The 22,703-nt window shown below is 39.7% G+C and overlaps 1 pseudogene; it reads left to right on the plus strand.

Moving 5' to 3' along the window:
- Nucleotides 1-391: 391 nt before the first annotated feature.
- Nucleotides 392-22,228, plus strand: LOC138145111 (target of rapamycin complex 2 subunit MAPKAP1-like; annotated as a pseudogene).
- Nucleotides 22,229-22,703: the final 475 nt, after the last annotated feature.

The raw sequence follows: 22,703 nt of genomic DNA on the forward strand, positions 1-22,703 counted from the left end.
CTCCAGGAGAGACAGGGAAGCTTACTGTTTGTGATGACGCTGGCAGGGGCCAAGCAATTTGTCTGCGAGTAATCTTGTTTATTAGACTGCTTTGAGAAGAGCAGTTTCATCTTGCTGAATTTTGAAAGGTCAATCGTGGAAATGAGGATATGTGGGTGGGGCAGACTGAGGGCCTAATAACCAGCTGGGGAAACAGGAGTTTATCAGGATCTGAGTTACCAGCCTGAGTGTGTTTCTTAGACTTCTTGTATCTTTACAGAGGCATATTAATGACTGGAAAGGGATGATCAGATTTGAATATAATAGAATGCACCAATATTTGTATGAGGAAGAACAGGAACATCTTAAAGAACTAGGAAGGAAGGAAATCCAGAGTTATCAAAATATCGAAATGAACATGATCCAAATGACTGAACAGAGTGAAAGGCTAATGGCGATGATCCTAGAACTGGAGGGAAAATGCCAGGAACCAGATGCCAAGCTTATGCAGGTGAGAACTGTGGAGACCTCATTGGAGGAAGGTGCACTGGGCTGCCCTGAGAGGCCAGGGGCATAAAGATCACTGGAGACCTTGCACAGGCCTTGCTTGGCTCTCTCACTGGCTGTCACCCCAAAAGGCAGAGCCTGCCCACTTAACCTCACAGATTTCACATCTCACGTTCAGGTTCTTTTATACTTGTGTTTCAGTAAAATAGAATGTCCTGGCATTTGTGTTCAGAATGGGGCAGGAGGCTGTAGAGAATCTGAGATTCCTTGGGAGACAGTGACACAGACAGGAGGGCAGAGAAGTGATAATAAGCACCACTAACTCTTCTTTCTCTTTTTCTCCCTCCAGGATGCGCAAAACACTTTGAGCAGGTGAGTTTCCATTTGGTCTCCAGGTGAGAAGTTTGTGGGTTGGGGCAGGGAGAGGGCTATGTGTCATGAGGAAGAAGGAGAGTAAATACTGAAGGACCTCTGTGGAGTCTGATATATGTGCCCAAACCCATAAGGAGGCCTTGGTTCCCACATGTGGCACAGACCAGTGTGGTACAGGGAAGTTATCCCACCAAGCCTGTCTTTTTCAGGACCGCATCACTGCAGCTCCAGAGGTCAGAACCTGTCATGGTCATCCCAGAGCTGTGGCAGTGTAGCATCACTGGGATGAGGGAAATGTTGTACACATTCCAAGGTAAGATCTTGAACAAGAATCCAGTCCATATTCCTTTAATCACAGGGCATCACTTGAACCACTGCCTCATCTGAGATGGGTGGAATAGTGTGGAAAGGAAATCCATGCTTTAGGTCATTGAAAGCTCCAGAAAGCTGGTTCCCAGGTTGGCCCTGCCCTGACAGGATAAAGGAGCTCCAGGAGGGTGGGGGTGGGAGTGGGGTGCACTTTAGCCTGAAATGTGAACAGGTCCTGGAGCTCTTAGGTTTCCATTTTAGGGCCGCTGAGGAATAAAAGAGGTTGTGCAAACAGAACTCCTCTTGTTCTGTGGATTCTCTACTGCCACTGCTTAGTGTGGAACACAAATAGGGTTGCTTTTGTGTGTGTCTGTGGTGGTGGGGGGCAGTCAGGGTTAAGTGACTTGCCCAAGGTTATTTAGCTAGTCAGTGTCAAGTGTCTGAGACCACATTTGAACTCAGGTCCTCCTGACTCATGCTCTTTCTGTTTACTTCGTCACCTAACTGCCTCTTCCTATTGCTTTCACCTAACCCTTTACCCTCTTTCTGCAGTGGATCTCACCCTGGATGCTGAAACAGCCAATCCCTTTCTTATCATCTCTGAGGATCTGAAGAGTGCGACCAATGGAGGTATCTTGCAGAATATGCCCAACAGTCCTGAGAGATTTTGTTTCAATGCTGTAATGGCTGTGCAGGCCTTCAGTTCAGGCAAATACTATTGGGAGGTGAATATGAATGGACAGTCTGAGTGGGCTGTGGGTATCTGTAAGGAATCCCTAAACAGGAGGAATAACAGCCATGACTCCCCTCAAGACATATTCCTGCTCAGCTGCTATCAGGAAGCAGGTGCTTCTCAAGTTCTGACCTGCTTTCCATTTTCAAGTCAGCAAGTGAAGATGCCTGTGCACAAGTTAGGAGTGTTTTTGGACTGTGGTTCTCAAACGGTCCTATTTTACGATGTTCTTGAAGGCACTATCATATTTTCTTCCCCTTCTCTATACTTTTCAGAGCCTCTCAGGCCCATTTTTTTGCTTGGTCACCCAGTGCAAGGGACAAATGCACAATCCATGACCATCTGTCCTCTGAACACTAATGGCTGAGGAAAATGCTGCTGTCCCTGAGCCTCCTCTCATGAAAAAGCTCATAGGAGAACAGACACCATGAACACTGTTCAGAATGGTTTATATGGAAGGGGACGAATCTCTCTTAGAGCTGAGAAAAAGTTGCTCAGCCAATGAATAGAATTAATATTTTCACTCCACAATCCAAACCTAAAGATGATAATTCCCCAGGGGTTACTTTCCTTGACCCCCAAAGAATGAAATTTGCCTATCATTTCAAAGTTCTGGAGAATAAAATAATTCAATTACTTTAATTTTATTGAAAATATAATATATGGAATAAATATGTTTTAGATTCATTTCAGTACACGTTTCATCTGTTCCCTCTTCAAGTTTATAAATTACACAAGGACCGGAATTATAGAATAAACATCTTTTTATATCCCTGAGCAACTGACCCAATTAATCAACAGGAATTTATTAAGAAACTGAGGGAACATGCATATCTCTCTCCTCTCCTCTCCCCTCCCACTCCCCACTTCCCAAGTTCTCACCTACCTATGCAACTTTGGGTCTTCTATTATGCTTCCACATGTATCCAAGTCAGATACCTTTCCCTGGCCACTGCCCTCTCCCATTTTTCTTATTCCTTTTGTGTTGTCTTCCCCCATTAAATTACAAGCTCCCTGAGAATGGAGACTATCTACTTTTTTCATATTTTCTTTCAATGCTGTAATGGCTGTGCAGGCCTTCAGTTCAGGCAAATGCTATTGGGAGGTGAATGAATGACAGTCTGAGTGGGCTGTGGGTGTCTGTAAGGAATCCCTAAACCGGAGGAATAACAGCTACAACCACCCTCAAGACATATTCCTGCTCAGCTGCTATCAGGAAGCAGGTGCTTAACACAGTGCCCAGCATATAGTAGGAACTTAAATGTTTATTGACTGACTAATGGGTGACCCCTGGCACACATGATATATTTCTTACGTGCTTGGAATTTAAGAGAATTTCTGTGGGCACTAAACAGAATGGGATGGAAAGGCATGTGAGGCACAAGAACATAACAACAGAGTCAAGAACAAGAACTCTCCTTCCTTACCATTTGCCATTCTTTACTATGTCCTGGGGCAGCTAAGTGGCTCACTGAATAGAGGGGTGGGTCGGGAGTCAGGAAGACCTGGATTCAAATCCAGCCTCAGACCCTTACTAGCTGTGTGAACTTGGGCAAGTCACTTAACCTCTGTCTGCCTTCTTGCTGTTTGTCCTTTGTCCTCAAAGAGGATCATGACATCAGAGAGATGATACCATGACATGCAAGCAAACTGGATTTAAGTGAGGAAGAGCTATGCAAAGTCACCAGCCTCACTTTCTCTGTTTGCCTAGGATTGGGCAAGTAGCCTCAAGCACTTATTAGCTGTACGACACTGGGCAAGTCACTTTTAAAACAACTGTTTGTTTTAATAAGCTGGAGAAATAAATGGCAAACCACTCCTGTATCTTTGCCAAGAAAACCCCATGGATAGTATGGTCCATAGGGTCATGAAGAATCAGACATGACTGAACAACAATGATGACAACCCAGTTTCCCAATGACTCAGGACCTGGGTATGAGACTATTATGAGGCTATTTTAGCAATAAGGGCAACTTCAATCTGCCAGTGGAAGGGAGGAAGAAGCCCTAGGAATGTACTAAACATGCTCATATGCCAGTGTCATGAGTGCTTCATCATAATGAGGGCATATGGTTCAGTGAAATGAGTGCTATTTTGGGAGTCAAAGTCCTGGGTTTGAATCTCCCCTCTGCCACTTAACTAGCTGTATTACCTGAGACAAATCACTTAATCCCCTTGGGGCCTCAGCTTCCATACTATAAAATTAAGTTGAACCAAATGACTTCCAAAGTCCCTACCTGGTCTAAATCAAATTTTCCTAAATTGTTACCCTTGATATAATTTCCTGGATCCAGAAGAAATTATATTTGGGCATATTTTTGGTGCTGTACCTAGAGCTAGAAAGATCTGACACTCAGCAGTTGTATGAACATGAGCAATATGTATAACCTCTTTAAATTCCTGTTTCTTCATCCGTAAAATGGGGATAATAAATACCTGTAGAACCAACTTTTTGGGGGCTGTGGTGACAATCAAAGGAGGTAATATATGAAATTCTCTTTGTGCACTTAAGGCCCGAAATCAAGGTGGGGTGCTGTGTTAAGTTAGGGGCCCCATCCCCATGGCTTGGCTCCTGTAGCCTGCTCCTTTCCCACCAGGCAATAGCCTCTCACTCTTCCAGATAGACCTATAGCCAGACTGACAGTCATGATAATAATTTTATTTTCAAAGGTTAGTCAAACTAGAACATAATGAATGCTCAACCACACCTTGGGGGGGATGTGTCCTGTGCATAGTGGAGAGGAGGGAGTGCTGGACTAAGACCCTGAAAATCTAGGTTCTACTTCCAGGTTTTTTACCATCCTAAAGAATTCATTGCCATTCTCCAGGGTGCCATTTCTTTATGGATAAAATGAAGACATTGGACTAGGTAATAATAATAGCTCATATTTATATTTCACGTTTAAGATTTTCAAAGCACTTTCCATACTTTATCTCATTTGATCCTCACAGCAACCCTGGGAGGTAAGAGCTAATATTATCCCCATTTTAGAGATGAATAAACAGTCGGAGAGAGGTTAAGTAGTTTGCCCAAGGTCACACCACTTGTAAGTGTTTGAAATAGGCTTTAATCTCAGGTCTTTCTGACTGCAAGTTCATCATTCATTCCCCTATACCACATTGCCTCTTTGAATTCCTTCCTACTTTAATACTCTGTAATTCTTCATGTCTTAACTGGTTCTTTAGATTAGATTCTGTTTGTGGGGCTGGGGGCATCTCTTCTCCACACTCTTGAGCTTTCTTAAGTGCTGGGTCCATAATAGGTATTTGATAAAGAGTTACTGACAAGGTTGGGAAGACTGACCTTAGAAGAAAATGATGGAACAAATTCCAGATTACAGTTTTCTGTTTCTTACAAGTAGCTTCTATTGGCCAGGTAGAAGTAGACTTATATGGTCCAAAAAAACCCCCAAAACTTGGAAGTATAGGACAGAATATTTAAAACAAAAAAAGAAAGAAAAGTTGGTGCCTATTGAATAGGAAATGATTAAACAAATTATAGCATGTGAATATAATGGAGTATTATTTCACTATTATAAATGAATATAAGGAATTAAGAAAAACAAATGAAGGCATACATGAAATGATACAGAATGATGCATAATGAGGTTGAAAACATTCATGTTGGCTAAAATCATGTAAATGAAAATAACAATGAAATACATCAGAAGACACATTGAGGACAATAGTCAATTTTGGTTTCATAGTACTTATGATGAAATGCAAATTTCTCCTTTAAGTGGAGAGGTGGTAGACCATAGGGGCAGAATGATATATACTCTATCAGACTATGTCAGTTGGTTTTGCTTTACTATTTTTCTTTATTATTAAGGTTCTATGGGACAGGGCAAAGAGAGATGGTGGGAAGCATTGTTGTTGAATCATTTCAGTCATGACTCCCTGTGAACCCATTTGGGATTTTCTTGACCAAGATTCTGGAGTGGTTTGCCATTTCCTTCTCTAGCTCATTTTACAGATGAGAAACTGAAGTAAACAGGGTTAAGTCACTTACCCAGAGTCACACAGCTAGTAAGTATCTGAGGCCAGATTTGAGCTCATGTCCTTTTGACTTTGAGAAACACTGGATAAGCTCACACATGTTCTGGTCATGAAGCCCTGCTATGAATCAAACTTGTCTCATTGTGAGGACTAGAGCTCACTGCATAACCACTGGTATAAATAACACATTAAAGTGGGTCCCCCCCACTAGAGGCAGGACCCTGGTACATGTATCTAATCTGCTTCCTTGCCTGCAAGTCATTTTCCTCACTTTGAAATTAAACTGTTTGATTCCTGACTCTCCTTTATCTAGCCTGCTCTCTTCGACTCTGGCCATTTAAAGGTTAGAGGCCAGTTCAGTACAGTTGACAAAGTCCACCAAAGATTTGAATGAAGGTATCCATTGCATGGCCATCAAATTGTAGGTGAAACTAAGTTGGGAAGGAGAGCTAAAATGTGGGTGACAGAGTCAGAATCCCAAAAGAACACATTAGAACATTGAAATGACTCTAATAAGATGAAATTCAATAGGGATAACTGTAAAGTCATGTATCTCAGTAAAAAAACAAAACAAATAAAAAATATGAGATGCGAGAATGTAATGGTAAGGGAATTTGAAGATCTTCCCTGCCCCTTTCTGGACCTCACTTGGAGTCTAAGAAGAGAAGCTTACTTAAGGGAGGCTTGTTTTTCAGGAAGGCACATACTTTTTGTTACTTTGTAATTATGCCGTGGGTCACAAAGGTTTTGATGTTCTCTGACCTTGGAGAAGGCTCTATATATGCTCTAAGGTGAGGTTTTGCCTTGCAGCTTGCTTATGAGAAGAGTTGTGTGATTTGGCCAGATGAGACTCTGGGCAGTTGTTGAACCCCCAGGCTTTGGAAACCCAGATGTTGGTGCTTCTCTCTCTGGTAACTAACAGTGTATGTATGTAATGGTCAGACAGCTAGAAACCCTGTCTGTTGCATTGTGTTATTTTCTCTGTCTGTATTTTTTGTCTGCTTGTAATTTCTGTTTGTATTTTTTGAAGTTCAGGGTGCTGACTTTTCCCCCTGAACTAAGTGAATGATATCTATATTTAGTTTAAGTAAAATTGTTAACCTCTTTTGAGTTGCTTTCCTTTAGAAAAGCAGATCAAAGAACCTGTGCTAGCGGCCATCCTGGGTATGCTAGGGTGCTTGCTGCTACAGGGAAACATGGATAGATAGTAATTGCCTGCTCAATCTAATTCAGTGGTCTTATTATGGCAACCAAAAAAGCTAATATGATTTTGGGCTCTATTAGGAGAGACACAACTTCCAGGAACAGGGAAGTGATAGTCCCATTATATTCAACCCTTCTCAAACTCATTTGGAGTGTCATGTTCTGTTTTGGGCATCATAATTCAAGAAGAATTTTGATTAATTGGAAAAGGTCCAGAGGAGATTAACCAATATGGTACAGATACTTGAGCCTAAGATATATGGAGTTAGGCTGAAGAAACTAGACATGTTTAAATGAGAGGAAAAAATACTTAAAGGGGACAGAAAATCTGTGTTTGACATTTAACGGGCTGTCATGCAGAGGAGGGAATTGATTTACTCTTTTTGGCTCCGAGGTCAGAACCAGGAGCTAGAGGTTGAAGAAGCAAAGAAGTAAGTTTGGGCTGGATGTCAGAGAAAGCTTCCCAGTAATCAGAGCCATCCCAAAGTGTAACTGACTGACCTGAGAAGTCACAGGTACCTCTTCCTTGGTGATCACTTTTGAGATATGTTACAGTGGTGATTTCTATCAATGGTATTCTGGTAAATGTTTAGCAATGGCTCTCAGGGTGAAAAATGTACCCATGACTCAGTTTTAACTTTAAGCTTCATTACTGATATTTTATCCATCACTTTCTAAAGTCTAGAAAATAAAAAAAAACAAAACAACAAATCAAGTCTTGATTTGTAGCCTTTGCCAATTTTCAAGATGTAAATGTTCACACTGAAAAAATTAACAGTCAGCTCTTTTGAATTGGTTTGAGCTGGCTCCAGCAAACCTGATATACCTCCACTATTCTATACTCATTGAGTGAATTTTTTGTATGCAAACATTAAACATTACATTTATCCCTATTGACTTTTACCTTATTAGATTCAGCCCAATACCCTAAACTACCAAGATTCTTTTAGCTCCCAGCTCTGTCTTCTTCTGTGTTAGCTATCTTTCCCAGATGTGTCTTCTTCAAATTTGATGACCTCCACTGGAGACCTCCTGTCCCACATACATTGTATCATTAACAACTACTCTTTGAGATGGCTAAAGATGGGAATAGTCAACACTGAAGGGATTGTGGAAAGACAGACAGAATAATGTGTCATGGATCTGTGAATCAGCATATCCATCTTGGAAAAAAATTTAGAATTATGTAAATAAAGTGGCTAAAATGTACATACTCGAAAGACTTCCACCACTAATCACATACTGTAAGGAGATTATTGATGAAAAGAAAGGCTCTATATGCACCAAAATATTTATAGCAGCATTTTCAGTCGTAGCAGAGAACTGGGAACAAAGTTGACACCCAAGAGTTCAGGAATGACTAAACATGGTGAATTTAATAGAGTATATAAACACAATTGTAAAAAAAAAAACCCTTTTTATACAAATAAGATTTAAATAAATGCAGAAATATTTATTTTTCATGAGAGGCAAGGCCAATATAATTAAAATGACAATTTTACCCAAACTAATGTATTTAATCCATCTCAAATTACCAAAAATTATTTTACTGAATTAGAAAAAATAATAATAAAATTCAGCTAGAAGAACAAAAAGCCAAGAATATCCAAAGAAATCATGAAAACATGTAAAGGAAGGAAGTTTAGGAGCACCAGATTTTAGATAAAAGAAAGTAATTTTTTTTAATTACTGGTACTGACTAAGAAATAGAAAGGTAGATCAGTGGAACAGAATAGACATGCAATCTATGGCAGCAAATAAAATTTTGAGAGATTACAAGAAAATTAGAACATGGAACATATTACTTATCAGACTAATGGATAGGTGAATAATTTATGGATAAACAAGAAATAGAGAGCAAAGGTAGATGTAAAATGAATAATTTTTATTACATTAAATTAAAAAAGGTTTTGTATAAATAAAACAAATGTAGGCAAGATCAGAAAGAAAACAGAAAACTGGGGGGAAATCTTGTAGACAGTTTCTTAGATAAGGGTCTCACATCTAAAAAAGAACTTTGTCAAATCCATACAAATGCAAGCCATTTCCCAATTGATAAATGATGAAACAATATGAATAATCAGTTTCCCAATGAAGAAATTAAGACACTTTATAGTCATATGAGCAGATGTTCTAAATTATTATTGAGTAGAGAAATGTAAATTAAAACAACCTTAAGATATAATTTCACATCTACCAGATTGGCTAAAATTATTGAAGGAGAAAGCAACAAATGTTGGAGGGGATGTGGAGTAATTAGGACCTTAATTCATTGCTGGTGGATCTGTGAGCTGATCTGACCATTTTGGAGAGCAATATGGAATTATGCCCAAAGAATTATTAAGCTACCTATATCCTACGAGGGTAATGCCACTACTAGGGCTATTTCCAAAGATGATTAGGGAAGAAGGAAAAGAACCTATACATTTTAAAATGTTTATAGCAGCTCTCTTTGTGGTGGCAAAGAAGTGGAAATTGCAAGGATACCCATCAATTGTGGAATGACTGTGATGATTGTGTTATATGATTGTGATGAAATACTATTGTACTATAATGAAATTAGTTCAATGATCCTAGAAAAAACATGGAAAGACTTGAGCAAAAATAATGAAGAGCAAAATGATCAGAACCAAGAGAACATTGTGTACATTAACAACAACATTGTTTTAAGAATGACTTTGAGTGAATGAGTTATTTTGATTATTACAAATACCCAAGTTAACTATAAAGGACATATGAAGAAAAATGCTATCTACATTCAGAAAAAAAAAAACCTGATAAATGGAAGTATGTATAGAGGAAATAAAAAAATAAATCATATATATGTATATAGGTATGTATTTGACTAATGGTATCCATCTCTAGGGTGGGAGAAGGAGGGAAGAAAAAAGAAATTTATGTGATAATTTTGTCGTATATTTAAAAGGAATAGTAAGTTATACATAGTAGACTCACAGTTTCATGCGCAATCATCTTTTTAAAAAAAATTATACTGTTATAGAAATGTTTGTTTTATTTCATAAATTAAAAATAAAATAAAATGCTTTTAAAAAGGAAAAAAAATAATTACCATGCTGTAAGAAATGACAAATGTAATCAATAGAAGGAAACATGGAGGCTTATGAACTGATATGAAGTATGCAGAACCAGAAGACAATATTTACAACAATGCAAATGGAAAGAACCACACACACACACACACACACACACACACACACAATTAATTTTATGAGATTAAGAAAAACCCACCCCAAAGAAGTAAGGGGGTCCACAGGTGGGTTTACAAGAGTGAAACATTGCATATAATGTCAACTTTTTTTGATAAATTAACTGAAATTTGCTGAATTTATTTCTATTCTTCCTCTTTTACTTCTTTTAAGAGAAATTTTTGTTATAAAAGCTATTTCTCTGGGATGGGAAAGGAGGAAAGGTAATATAAAAACAAAACTATATCCCTAAAATTATAATTTTATATATACATATATGTATATATTATACATGTGTGTACATATATACATAAGTTTGTATGTATATGCACATATATTTGTATTTGCTTTTGACATGCTATATCTTGCTATACATGTATGTGTATATACATACACACAATACATACATACATATATACACACGTGTGTGTGTTTGTATTTGGATGGATGGTTTTTATACATATATATAAACATATACATATGCATACACATATACATGTACACACATATATACATACACATACATATATTCTTCTTATTTCCCCAATTAGAATGTGAGTAGGGATGGGGTTTTTTTTCTTTATACTTGTGTCCTCAGTGCCTAGAACAGGGTCTGGAATGTAACAAGCACTTGATCCATACTTGTTGATTGATTGATTAGAAGTGAGCTAGTACTTCTGCACTCCCAAATTGATGTAAAATGCTGGTAATACACAAGTTTTATTGAATGCTAATGCATAATCCACTGAGCAGAACCCAGTTTTATTCCTTGAACACTTTTCATGGCTACAAATAACTCCTTCGGACTATACAGAGAACAGAGCCAAACAAAAGATTTCAGGGTGCTGAGGCCAGTTATTGGCCTAGTATATTATTCAACCAATCATAGACTAAGATACACATTTCCACATCTGTTACCTTATTTCTGGGTTTTAAACATTCCACAGTGATCCTACTGTCTAATCCCTTAATCCTCCCTTTGTTCTTCTCTAGAACCAAGTTCACTGTGCCCTGTAAAGCATGGGTGCAGGTAGTTGTAAAAATTCAATACAACTTCCATTCAGCAAAATTTTGCAGCTTTTCCTATAAATGAGTTAAATTACAAAGCCCTAGGAATGAACACAATAACCTAGTCAAGAGTGTAGGCCAGCCCTAATGATAGCTATAAGATTATCTCCAATCCTTTCATATGATACTGGAGAATACTTGTTTTGTGGCTATGGAAAGGACCACCTGCAGATCTCAGGGCACTGAGAGCTAATGGCCCTTGCTTCATCACAAAGTGATAATGTGGATTAATGGGGCCTGCCAACGTTTAGCATGAAGACTTTGGGCAGTTTCTAATCCCATAGAGCAGGGGTTTAATACACTGCCTACTAGGACCAGTTAAGGTCATAAGATCATACACTTCAGAGCTAGAAGGCATCTAAGAAACCATATAATCAAAAAGTACTTAGAATTATTGAACTAGAGCAGAAAGAGATCTCTGAGGTCATCTGGGTCAAGCCCCTCATTTTACAGAGGAGAAAACCAAGACCCGGAGAAATTAAGTGATATGCACATAGGCAGTAAAGAGCAGAGCTGGCATTCTACCCATTCCTTCTGACTCCAAGTCTAATTTTCCTTCTAGTCTTGTTCTTATAACCTGTCTGCTTCCTTCTTCCCCTTCACCTACTCTGCCATCCGGTAACAGAGGCTGACTTACATGCTGTCCCTTGTGGCGTTCCATCTCCTGACTCCAACACCGGCTGGCCTCCATGCCTGTACCTCTTCAGCTCCACCTCCTAACTAACATTCCTGGCTGCCCTCAAGTCTCAGCTAACGTCTCACCTGCTGCACAAGGCCTTTCCCAGACTTCCTTCATCTTGGTGCCTTCTCTCTGAGACTACTCCACCCCCCCAATTTATCACAAATTGATCTTATTTGTATGTAGTTCTTTTCATGTTGTCACTCCCATTAAACTGTGAACTCATTGAGAGCAGGGGCTATTTTTTTTTAAATTTTATTTTATTTTCAATTCATGGAACAAAGCATAACACAGTACCACATGAGATTGCAGTCTATCATGTACAACTTGCTATTCCCTCCAAATATACAATGAAGTTTTCATATAGATTTCTTTTTTCCCCTTTTTTTCTTCCCTCCCCTACCTTATGATGGCTACCATTAGACACAAATAGGTGTGTGTGTGTGTATGTATATATATATGTATATATATATATATATATTTGTGTGTGTGTAAAATTATTCTATACATACTTCTTTTGCTATTTTTTGTATTCCCAGCATTTAACATAGTGTCTAATACATAGTAGGTGCTTAATAAATATTTATTAACTGACCATACCACTACCTATACTCCAGGAGGAGAACATTCTGGGGATTCTTTCACCACTACATAAAAAACCATTCCCTCTCTAAAAATGGAAAAGAATTTAGATTTCTACACCTGTCCCTTTCTGTCTTACATAATTCAGGTATTAAAATAAATCTGATCTCACTAAAGATCAAACCCCATCTGTGTCTATGCATTCTGAGCAATTCTTGTCCATTTCCTCCTGTAAGTAAGCCACAGGGCATCCACTCAGACTGTAAGAGACCCTCTTCACTTTCTCCTGACATCAGGAGGGTATCAGTGTGACACTCTGGTTACACCCTTGTCATCCCTCACCCTCATCATGTGACCATCCCATTCAAGCTTAACGTAAGCACTTTCCTTAACCTCTATATGTACACATTTCATCTTCATCAGAATGTGAGCCCTAGGAGGGCAGGGACTGTTTCCCTTTTATCTTTAGATCCCTAGAGCTTAGCACAGTGTGGGGCACATAGTAACTCCTTAACAAATGTTTGTTGATTGATTGCATGTTGTTTGAAATGTGTGTTGTTTGATCAGTCATCTCCTTGATGCCATCTTTTGCTCCTATTTTTCAAATTGCTGAACACTGATATTCTTTTTTTAAGCATTACAGGAGTGTCATCTTATTAACAGGCTAGCTCTCTTTCTTTTTCTCCCCCACCTCACTCTCTCACCTGTCAGGAAAGTGTGCTGTAGAAATGGTCAGTCATTAAGAGAAAGTCTCTACCATGTGAATCAAACCATTGCCCAATTTGAATCCACAAACTCATTATAATCCAGAGACATATTTAGCTTAGATGATTATTAGTGAGATGGGTTGATTCTTTTCTGTTACTTAAGTTGATTCAAGCCATGCAGAACATAAACATCATAAGAATTTGTAATTTCAGCTAAATCCATTTCCGATACATTTTGAAAGCTAATCACACTTTATGGCATAAACTAATGATGTGGATAATGTAGAGTTTTTATTCCTGTCTTAATGGATAGTTTTAGAACTATAGCCTCCAAGCACCTTCCTGTAGTGCTGCCCTGGGATGTGATCAGTCACATAACAAGTCAGCAAACCATTTAGCAGGAACCAAAACCCTATATTATGGAGGTGACTTAAGGAAGCTGAAAGGTATAGAGACAGGCCCTCTTGAGGTTGCTAAAGAAAAGTCATAAATGTGTTTATGCCTGATTGTAATCAGCCTGAAAATATGCTGAGGCAAAAGGCTAGGCTACTAAATCTTTACACATTAAACCTTTTATAGCCAAAGTTTAACATCAGGAGGCAGAGCCAAAATGTTGGCATAGAAGCAGGAAAACTCCATGAGCTCCCCCCATAACCACCTCAAATACCTATAAAATGTGACTCTAAACAAATTTTAGAGCTACAGAACCTACAAAGTGACAGAAACAAATCTCCCACTGAAGGCAGCTCAGCAGGCTGGCCCAAAGGGTTCATGGCAGCTCACTGGGAGCCAAGCCCAGCTCAGACCCATGTGAGTCCGTGGTTTTAGCCCCAGGGTGGCCCTGACCAGCAGCTGCAGCAGACTTTGAGAGAGTGGGTCACCAACATCTGCGACAGTTTCCAGAATTATCAACCCATAAATGCCAAAGAAAAAAGTGAGAGGTCAGTGTAGAACTCTGTTGGAACTGGGGGGGACAGAGGAGTGGGACTGGCCCCTGTCCCTGGAGCTAGAAGTGGCAGAAGTGTGGCAGCCCTGCAGCCACCTCCACATGGCTGCTTCAGAGCTCCTAGCCTGCAGATCCTAGCCAAGCGACCATTCAGAAGGTAATTGCTCTTGCTTTAACCTGCCTGGATCTGGATCTCAGTATTGGGTGGTGGTCCTGGGGTATGTGACCAGTGTGCCAGAGCTTGTGGGAGCTGTAGAGACGGTGCCCTTCTAATAGCTCCAGCAGCTGCAAAAACCCCAGCAATTTGGGACAAAGCTCTCCTCTCTGGAAGCAGAGTTCTACTGCGGCGAAGAGCTCAAAAGTCAAGTAATTCAGTGTCAACATGAGCAAGCAAAGGAAACAAAGCAAGGACAGCAATCCAACTTTAGATTCCTTTTTTGGAGACAAAAGGATAAAAGCATGGAATGGGAGGAAGACAACAAAGTCAGAACTCCTGCACCAAAAACTTCTAAGAAAAATATGAATTGGTTACAGGCCATGGAGGAGCTCAAGAAGGATTTTTAAAATCAAGTAAGAGAAGCGGAGGAAAAATTGGGAAGAGAAATGAGAATGATGCAAAATAATCATGAAAAAAGATTCAACAATGTGACTGAAGAAAATAACACCTTAAAAAATAGATTAACTCAAAAGAGATCCAAAAAAGCCAATGAGGAGAAGAAAGCCTTAAAAAGCCAAATTGGCCAGATAGAAAAAAGAATTTTAAAAGTTCACTGAAGAGAATAATTCCTTCAGAATTATACTGGAGCAAATGGAAGCCAATGACTTTATGAGAAATCAAGATACTATTAAACAGATCTAAACAAGTGAAAAAAATAGAAGACAATGTCAACTATCTCATTGGAAAAAACCACTGACCTGGAAAATAGATCTGGGAGAGATAATTTAAAAATTATTGGACTACCTGAAAGCCATGATCAAAAAAAGACCCTAGAAATCATCCTTCAAGAAATTCTCAGAGAAAATTGCCTTGATATTTTAGAACCGGAGGGCAAAATAGAAATTGAAAGTATTCACCAATCACCTCTTGAAAAAGATCCCCAAAAGAAAACTCCTAGGAATATTATAGCCAGGTTCCAGAGTTCCCAGATCAAGGAGAAAATATGACAAGCAGCCAAGAAAAAACAATTCAAATATTGTGGAAACATAATCAGTATAACACAAGATCTAGCAGTGTCTACATTGAGGGATTGAAGGGCTTGGAATATGATATTCTGGAGGTCAAAGGAGCTAGGATTAAAACCAAGAATCACCTACCCAGCAAAACTGAGTATCATGTTTCAGGGGAAAATATGGTCATTCAATGAAATAGAGGACTTCCAAGCATTCTTGATGAAAAATAAAAACCAGAGTTTAATAGACAATTTGACATTCAAATACAAGAAGCAAGAAAAGCATGAGAAGGTAAACAGGGAAAAGGAATCATAAGTTCCTTATGAAAGTTGAACTATTTACATGCCTACATGGAAGAATGATCATTTTAACTTATGAAACTTTTCTCAGTATGAGGGTAGTTGAAGATAATATAAATGTATACATGTATATATACATACATATATGTCTATATAGGAGGGTATATGTGCATATGAATACATATGTGAGTGTGTGTATATATGTGTACAGGTATACATAGACAGAGGGCCCAGGATCAATTGATTAGGAAGGGATGATAATTAAAAGGTGTAATTGAGAAGTGAGAGAGGAATATAATGAGAGGAGATGGGGAGAGACAGAATAGGATAAATTATCTCATATAGAAGAGGCAAGGGAAAACTGTTACAATGGAGGGGAAGAACAGGAAGGCAAAAGGGAATGGGTCAACCTTACTCTTATTGAATTTGGCTTAGAGAGGGAATGACATGCACACTATATTGGGTATCTCACCCTGTAGGAGAGTAGAGGGGAAGGCGATGAGAGGGGGGATGATGGAGGGAAGGGCAGGTTGGGGGGGGAGGGTAGTTAGAAGCACACACTTTTGAAAAGGGACAGGTTCAAAGTAGAGAATAGAACAAGTGGGGGTGGGATAGGATGGAGGGAAATATAGCCAGTCTTTCACAATATATCCATGATGGAAATGTTTTGCGCAACTACACATGCACAACCTATATTGAATTGCCTATCTTCCCAAAAGGATGGGTGACAAGGTAGGAAGGGAAAGAATCCGGAATTCAAAGTTGTAAAATCAAATGTTTAAAATATTATTATCATCATCATCATTATCATTATTTATATGCAACTGGGAAATAAGATATAAAGGCACTGGGGCATAAAGATCTATCTTGCCGTACTGGAAAGTTGGGGGGGGGGGGGAGGATATAGGAGAAAGCAGATTGGGGGAGGGGGTTTTCAGTGGGATTGCTGTTTTGGGGTGGTGGTAGGGGAAAGATGGGGAGAAAATTTGTAACCCAAAATCTTGTGGAAATGAATGATGTAAACTAAAAATAACCATAAAATTTAATTATAAAAAAAAGATTAACATTGGGTGAGACTGTTAGGTGATGCAGCAGATAGAGCTTGGAATTAGGAAGACTCATAATCATGAGTTCAAATCTGGCTTCAGACACTTACTAGCTGTGTGACTCTGGACAAGTCACTAGACCCTTTTTTGCCTCAGTTTCCTCATCTGTAAAATAAGCTGGAGAAGGAAAAGTCAAACCACTCCAGTATCTCTGTCAAGAAAACTTCAAATGGGCTCACAAAGAGTCAGACACAAGTGAAGTGATTGAACATGACAACATGATTAAATATTAGCTAACCCCATAGGATTATATAACCAGCTCTTAGCATAGTGTTTGGCATATAGTAGGTACTTCATAAATGTTTATTGACTGAGATTTAGAGCTAGAAGGAATCTTTAAAGTCATCTGGTCCAATGCCTTCATTTTGCAGATGAGGAATCTATACCCTGAAGAAGTTAAAAGGCTTGTCCGGGACCAGTCAATGTGTATGATGAAGTGTCCTAGTATGAGGGCAAGAGATCTGGAGAAGAACAAAATTGTGAGTCATGTATTGTACTCATTAAGGAGGGAAGGGGAATGACCTGGATGTTTGTATATAAGAACTACTAGAATTTTTTATTGGGTAGTAGATATGAATAGTATGAACCTCAAAGTAAGAGAGTGATGGAGGTAGGGGAAATCCTGGAAGTGGCAATAAGGAAGTATTCTAACATCCCCACCTTGACTAGCGAGCCAGGAAGAGTGAACAGAGGTGCAGCTAGTTCTGGAAAGGGTGGGCAGGGAGGTAATGCCACCCAAGAGGAGCCAGGTTTCACTAAGAGCTAGAAGATAGAAGGAAAGGAAATGAAGAGATTAGGAATGAAGGGGATTTTGTTCCTTATGGAATAGACATTTGAGAGGACATAGTGGAAGGACTGGATGGTGTTTGGTTGAAACTTTGGGATGGGAGGATTAAGGGGGATAAGAATAAGGAATCAGATGACAGGAATAGAAGATAATCTATAGGGATTCAGATTCACTGAGATGTATAAGGTTTGGGAATGGGATGGTCAGGTATGAGAATGCTCATCATTGAGTGGAGGGGACCACTCTTCCCAAGGGAAGCTGGAAATGAGGCTGGAGGGTCAGACATCCAGATGGGAGGCACTGCTTCACTCCTCTTCTTCCTTCCAAAGGGTGGATATGTGGCAGGAAAAGGGCACAGAAGGCTATAGAGGCTACACTTGCAGAGCAGGAGAAATAAGAGCCCTTCCCCACCCACTTTCTTCTTCTTCGAGGGATAGGCATAGAAGGAGGTAGAAGGCTTGCAGCCCAAAGCAATGCTGTTCCTCTTTGCACCCACCAGAGTTTCTCCACCTTCCATTTGAGCAATTGGGCTGAGAGCAAGAAGTAAGACCATGCATTGAACCCAGTTATTCAAGGATTAGCTAGTATATGAAACATTCAGGTAACTTGTTTCTACAAAAAAAAAAAAGATGGGGAGAGGAGGAAAGGGCAGGAGAGAATGCAGAGCACTTTGCTACAATGTAACATTACAAATGTAGCAATTACCCATTTATTCTTGGAACCAAAGGTTCTGAAGCACTGAGTCCTCTCACTCTCCGCTCAGGGACCTATGACAGGAGCAGTATCTTCTAGGCCCCTGTCACAATGATGAGGTTAACTTTTCCTAAGGTCCTACCCTACACAAACCAGGCTAATTCTTTTCTTTAAGAGATATTGCAGGGGCAGTTAGGTGGCATGGTGAATACAGTACCCACCCTGGAGTCAGGAGGACCTGAGTTCAAATCCAACCTCAGACACTTGACATTTACTAGCTGTGTGACCTTGGGCAAGTCGTTTAACCCCAATTGCTTTGCCTCCCCCCTCTTAAAAAAAAAAAAAAGAGAGATACTGAAAGCTTTCTTGAGACTTGTTTGGTTCCAGAGATTGACTTCTGTTGATGTGGCTTCCTGGTGGCCTGAGTACTAAGGGCCACCAAGGGCCCTGGCTGCTTCTCTGAGGCTTCATACTGTGAAACAATAACCTGACCCAAACCAGGAAGCTGTACACATCTCAATCAACATGGTTTCCTTAGTGAGTCCGCTGTTGAATATCCTTCCCCTACTGTGACTAAATAAACCTTCTGATAACTCTTGAATGACTTATGAGTGTCTAATTTCATTCCAGTAAAAGACTAAACTAGAGAATCAGCCTGAATCAGGCACAGCCCATGAAAGGGCCCCTCTGCTTTGGGCCCGCTTATATGGGCCTGTAAGTTCTGTAAAAGCCTCTGACAAGAAAGAGTAAGGTCCTTTTCCCACATATTTTGGCTCTTTATACTCTTTCCCAAGAGCCCCAGCAAAGATTTACTTAAAGCTAAAATGTGGTTAATGTCTAGGATCTCCTTAAAAGGGGGCTGAGAGAAGAGTAGAAAGGTACCCAATGTGCAGTGTAAATCATGTTTGGGACAGCTATTTATTTCCTCCACATGAAGGAAATACTTTATAGAAAGACTCAAAAATGTTCATTGGCCAAAAGATAAACAAGCAAACAAAATAAAACCTTGAAACAGAATATAGTAACTTATAACTACCTACTATATACTACCAGGAAGTTTAGAGTTAAATCTATCTTCACATAAAGCCTTTTGTTGGAAAGCTAAATCAGTATTTCACCTTGGTTGACCTTTTGCTGTCTAAATAGCACCCTCAAGATCCATGCCTTCTGGCAGACTAGACTGGAAGTAGAGTTCTTCACCCTGCTGGTGGTCACTCTCTTCAATACAGAGCCTCACTTTGATACCTAACAGGTCTGACCAAGGGAAACAGGTTTTGCAAACTCACAAGGTTACCTTCAAGACTGGATTCTGTTATCTCAATATAATACTTAGATCACTTATGCTTAGGAAGGAAAAAAATCAGAAAAGGCAGCTGGGGGCTTGGAACCTGGACCCAAACTCTCCTAAGCCCACTTATGCTATAGATAACCACATGCTCATAGTTCACCACTTCTCCTAGGACCATTCTTCCTTCTACCCTTCCACAGAGAGGCTTGACCTAACAAGGTTTGAAGATAGGAAGAGAAGAGAGACACTAAGGAAAAGTCACTCCCTATTAAAGATCCCTTACCCGTTTGCCAACAAAGGGGTTGTTTGTCACCCCCAAAGCACCTGAATACTTGAAGACTGAGTCAGCACATGCGATGGGCTGAAAGCAACCAGGACAGCTGTGTGCATGCTCCATGGGATGAACTCTGTTATGAAGAGATGATAAATAACACCATTCATTCCTGCCTTTAAGATGTTTACAATCTAACAGTGATATGTAACATTCCTCCCCCCTCCCCCACCAAATGTTAAATGATATGGGGGCAAAGGAGGGAAGGAAAGTGATATGAAATAAATCCAAAAAGCTGGGAAAGCCAGCTGAGGAGGATTAGAGTTGGTCTGAGGATGACATGAGGAAGAGGAGGTACATACCTTGAACATCTGAGCTGTGGCTTAAGCAGTAAGGGCTAAAGGGACCTGCTCCTGACAAAGGGACAGGGAGCAAGCCTGAGAAAATGCCAAGGAAAACCTGCGTCAGATATTGATCCTCCCACCACCACCTAACTGGAAGATTCCAGTGACCCCTTCAAATAATATGAAGAGAAAGAAATAGACTTTTAATGAAATTGGCCTCCATTAAGAATGGCTCTCTTTGATAATCCAGTGATCATCCTGGAACATATCTGTTCATTTTATGTGATCCATGATGAGATGGGGATGTGTGAGAGGGTCCTGATTCAACATGCTGTGATGATGAAAAAGTTTCACCCACCTTTGGTTGACTGAAGGCAGTGGCTCAGACATGCCAGGAATCAATGTAAACACTCAAATCTATGCCAATGCCCAGTCTATTGAGAGTACTTCATGTTTGGATTTGGGTATCAGAAGATATCCAAACTTAGTTCAAAGATACTATTGACTTCAAAATGACAAAATGCACTAATATATCAAGTAAATGAAGAAACACTTCTCACTTAACAGAGCAACTTGGCTCACTGTTGGGGAAAAAAAAGACTTCAAATGTCTTCAAGGCTGGAGAATAGTCAAGTCTCTGTAAGCCTAGGATAGTTCTCACCCCAGCTGAATAATCTTTTTAAACAAATATTTATTTAAATGAATATTTAAATTTTATAATTAAAAATTAACTTTTAGTGAATGTTCATTTAAATTCACTTAAATATTTCTCTGAATAGTCCTTTTAAATAAGTATTCAAAGTTTGATGGTAAGGGTCATGTAGGGACCATGGCTACCCAAAATATTGATGTCTATCTTCCATTGCACACAAGCCAAGACAGACCAGTGATACTTGTCTCCATAGCACATGCCTAGGTGCATGGCCTGATCATCTTTTTTCTGTAAGTAAAGGATGAGAAACTAAGTCTAATGACAACATTGCTGCTTACCACCTCTATATTGCTGAGGACAATATCAATGTTGAAACAGACTTATCTTCCCTGGACTGTAGTGAGCCCATTCATAAATTTATTCATCTTTTAGTCTCACAGTCAAGCAGTCCCTTTTTCTTCAAATAAATGCTATTCATGGAGTCTACCTATAGCAAGTGGGTAGCCTAAAAGTGACCAGGAAAGACATCTTTCAGAAGGCATTGAAATTGACAGAGGACCCTCAGAAGGGCTCAGATCTTCAGGCGCACCTGGAGGGACAGAGTGAACCCAATGTCCCAGGAGGCTTAGAACTTCTCTTTGAAGAGTAAAAGTACCTTGGAATTAGGTCTTGTTCAAGAGAACAGTTCCAAGGGAGAAGGGATGATGGAGAAGGATCCTGACACTAACGTAGCTACAAACCAAAATAGGCTGTCCAGGTGCCATGACAAATCTCTCAAAAACACCATGATTCATAGACTCAGATTTATGACTGATGTTTAGTTAAATATCTCTGTAGACAAGAAGGAGAGAGAGCCCATCCCAAACTGAAAGGCCAGCACTAATGTATGGAGTGAGCAGAATCCCTCCCATTTCAATTGAATCTCACTTGCTGTTTGCCTCTGACCTTGCTGAAGAAAAAAGCCCAAGTCGTGCCATGCTTACACTTACCTCTCCAAGCAATCATGATTACAAACATCTCTGAGTCAGAAGCTGTGACTATCAATAAAACTGGGAGGGTTACCTATGTTCTGGAATCCTGAGTGAGCACTGCTTGAGCTCATTACTTTCCTCAGAAACAAAAGAAACCCAGGAAGGGCTTTCAAAAGGGGAACAGCCATAATAATGCCAGGAACAAAACTACTGATATGCACGCCATTTAGTCAAGCAGCTGCAGTTCCTCATAGACCCAGCAGATGCCAGCAAAAGATGCCCATATGCTCCCTGTTGTTCAATAGTTTTTCAGTCATGTCCAATTCTTTATGACTCCATTTGGGGTTTTCTTGGCAAAGATACTAGAGTGGTTTTCCATTTTCTTCTCCAGCTCATTTTACAGATGAGTAAACTGAGGCAAAGACAATTACGTGACTTGCCCAGGGCCACACAGCTAGTAAGTGTCTGAAGCTGGATTTAAACTCAAGTCTTCCTGACTTCAAGCCTAGGGCTTGAAATGTGGCCCACCACTTTACTAGGGATATTGTAGAAGTAAAATGAACAGGACTGGACAATAAATATGATAAGGGAAGCAGAATCACAGGTGAATCCAAGGTTTCAAGTCTAAGTGAAGAAGAGAATGATGTGCTATCTGCTGTTAAAGGGAAATCGGGAGAGGGGAAAGTTTGGGTGGGATGATTCATAGAATCTCAGTGAAAATAGGTGTTTAGAAGTTATATGTTTAACATTTGCTTATGCTACTAAAACCATGGGTCTCAATTTTCTCATCTTTAAAATGAGGGAGTTGGATTACACAGTCTCCTAGAGCAGG

This window comes from Petaurus breviceps, unplaced genomic scaffold (assembly GCF_028583685.1).
Source record: "Petaurus breviceps papuanus isolate PSGF00001 unplaced genomic scaffold, PetGlider_PUasm1.0 90723, whole genome shotgun sequence".
In the NCBI taxonomy this organism is placed as follows: Eukaryota; Metazoa; Chordata; class Mammalia; order Diprotodontia; family Petauridae; genus Petaurus; species Petaurus breviceps.